Consider the following 3,126-nt stretch of genomic DNA (forward strand, 5'->3'; position numbering starts at 1 on the left):
AGAGCAGGAGCTTGAATGTGTGAACTTACAGGAATGTTTGACCTACAGCTGATTTCTTGGAAAAATTATAGGTTTGATTGATCACTGAGTAGGAGTACATGAGGTGCAGAACACAGATGTAACTAAGTAAAGCTGATTGTGAATAATGACTGAATAAACACAATGGAAAACAAAAAAAAAAACAGGAAAACAATGGGTAAGCAAAATCTATCTAGCACACAAGTGAGAAGAAGCATAAATCCCAAGAAAGCACACAAAACACAGGAACAACAAAAACCCAGAATCAAAACAAAGAAAGCAAATCCAAGTCCAACAGATTCCCACACTATTTTATATGCATCAGTGATGGAGAGTGGACCTCAAAATATACTATGTGTAAAAGATGGTGGCAACTATAAATTAGATATAAACTGCACATGCAGTTCAATATAACAAATTTTGGATCTCAATAAAATTCAAAATTGACTACACTGTAAAAAAAAAGTAACTTTCACAGTAAAAAAATCGTAAAATACCAACAGTTTCTGGCTGTAATATCCAAAACATTTTATTACCATAGAAAATACATGGAATTACCATAAGTCAACACTGCAAAATAAGTCCATAAATTTATAGTAAAAAATGGTGAAATAATTACGATTGCTGACTGTAATATAAAAAGCACTTCATTACCGTAGAAAATACATGGAATTACATGTAATTCATTCCATTTTGGGGTCATTGCCATAACTGCATTGAATCAGTCAGGAATCAACGTTGATTCAACCATCATTTGTATGTCAATTTTCATGCATATTTCTGTTGATTTTACATTGAATCAGTTAGGAATCAACATCGATTCAACCTTCATCTGAATGTGGATCTACATGCAGCTTTGGGTTGATTTCATATTGAATGAAAGCTAAGGATTTATGCACGTTTTTAGGTCTGATAGGTCTACATAACATACCACTAAAAGTTTCTTCACTGGTGTTAAACTCTATATTATTGACAGATCATGTGTACAAAAGTTTAAAAATGACAACATAGGTTTGATATAGCATTTTATTTAAGAGGGACAAATCTTTAAACATATTTGACTCATTTTTGACAGTCAGAATAACAGTCTATTGTCAATAGAAGAACAGAGTTCATGAGGTTAAGCTTTGTACTGTATGAACCAGGGAAACGGTACAAGTTGTGGTAACCCCAGTTTGACTCTGGTTGGCATCACTTTGATTCCTTGTGATGTCTTCCTCTCAACACTCGTGTAATGAAGCCACTTCTTGACAGTTTTACTGCAGTCCTCAAGAATCAGCTTCCGGTCAAACTGCAGAGCAATGGCTGAAAAGGACTGCAGTAAAACAGTGTACTAGTTACAGGTCTGAGAACAAATACTAACCATATAGTTCCCCATGTACACTCACTGTTGTATTAATATTTATCTTAATTGTTCATTAATATTTACGTATACAACTACATTTACCTATGAAGCTGCAGTCTAGTGTAGGATTTATGATGCTGCACTCATGTTAAAATGAGGGAATCAATATTTAAAATAAAGGCTGTTTATCAGAAAACCTTAAGATAAAACTCAGGGAGGATCTGGGTTTAGAGCAAAAGGGGATTTATACTGTAGTTGGAAAAATTATAATTTATACTGAATAAACTTCCATCAAATAGCTGGTTTAATCTTCAACTACAAATATTTCCAAATAAGTTTATTAAATTCATTACAAAATGTCCACGTGCTGATAAAGATCCCACACCAGTAATAATAGTCCAGTTCAGTTTAACCAGTTGCCAATCCAAGAATCAACAGACTGAATCAGTCATTAGCAGGTTTAGTTCWGTGTTTCACCTGCCTTACATGTTTTAAGTGTTTCCTTTCTGTCTCACCTGGATTGAATCTGTGGATGATTAACAACCTTCTGCACTTCTTGATGGCTGCAGACTGTCATGCAATCATCTAACTCAGTTGTTCTGGAACAGAGGCACATCTAAGCACGTCCCTAAGCACATTATAATAAAAAAATGAAAAACAAGTGATTACTTTCACAACAATTTAAAGCCCACCTGGAGCAGCCAGCCTTACACTTCCTTGTCCACCACATGCTCTTCCAGACCAAACAATAGGCCCTGCCCTATTTTAAAAACTCAAATCTCACAAAATCTGCCTATTGAAAAACTTACCATAAAACTGCTCAGAGGGGAATTCAATTCAGAAGCTGGTTGCAAAACAAGCCAGCAGCAAAATGTTGTGTGGTTGGGACAAACCACTAGTGTAAAAAGTGAGAGTCGGACTGTACAACTCCTAGTAGAGACTTGTAGATGTTTTTGAGTCAACACATTATGCACAGTCAGTAATAATATTTACAGACAAGTAATACAATGTACATAAAGAATCACAACCCACTGTTCTCAACATGTAGTGCGTTATTTGAAACATGATTAACCCCCACTTAGTAATAAAATGTTCTGACCCAGAGATCAAGGATGGGGGGAGGAAAGAAGTGAGAGGGGGCAAAGAGGGAAAGGCTGGGAGGAGCAAGTGGGTGTGGGGAGTTTTGGGAGGGAGTAGGGGGAGATGAAAAAGTGATGAGGGGTGCAACAAACTGCACAGATTGCACACATGGAGGCTTTAGTCCAGGGGTGGGCAATCCTGGTCCTCGAGGGCCGGTGTCCTGCAACTCTTAAATGTCTCCCTGGTAGAACACATCTGGATCCAATAGCTGAATCACCTCCTCTGTTCAGGCAGGTTCTCCAGAGTCCTGCTAATGACCTTATTATTTGGCTCAGGTGTGTTGAAGTAGAGACACATCTAAAAGTTGCAGGAGACCGGCCCTCGAGGCCTGGAGTTGCCCAACCCTGCCCCAGTCCCCGATGCAGCCATCACAGGCTCGATTCCCGGCCTTGGCAACCTTTGCTGCATGTCTTCCCCCTTTTCTCATTACCCACTTCTGGTCACTTAACTATCAAATAAAGGCAACTAGAGCCAAAAAATCTTTAACAAAATAAAATTTGAAAATTTAAAACCCTCACCTAAAATTAAAATTGTTTCAGCCGGAGCCCAAGGAGGAGGGAAGGAGAGTGGAAAGGGGGAGGAGATTGAGGGGTAGATGGGCCCAGGTGAGGGGTGGGTGATGG

Source organism: Poecilia reticulata, linkage group LG8, assembly GCF_000633615.1.
Source record: "Poecilia reticulata strain Guanapo linkage group LG8, Guppy_female_1.0+MT, whole genome shotgun sequence".
In the NCBI taxonomy this organism is placed as follows: Eukaryota; Metazoa; Chordata; class Actinopteri; order Cyprinodontiformes; family Poeciliidae; genus Poecilia; species Poecilia reticulata.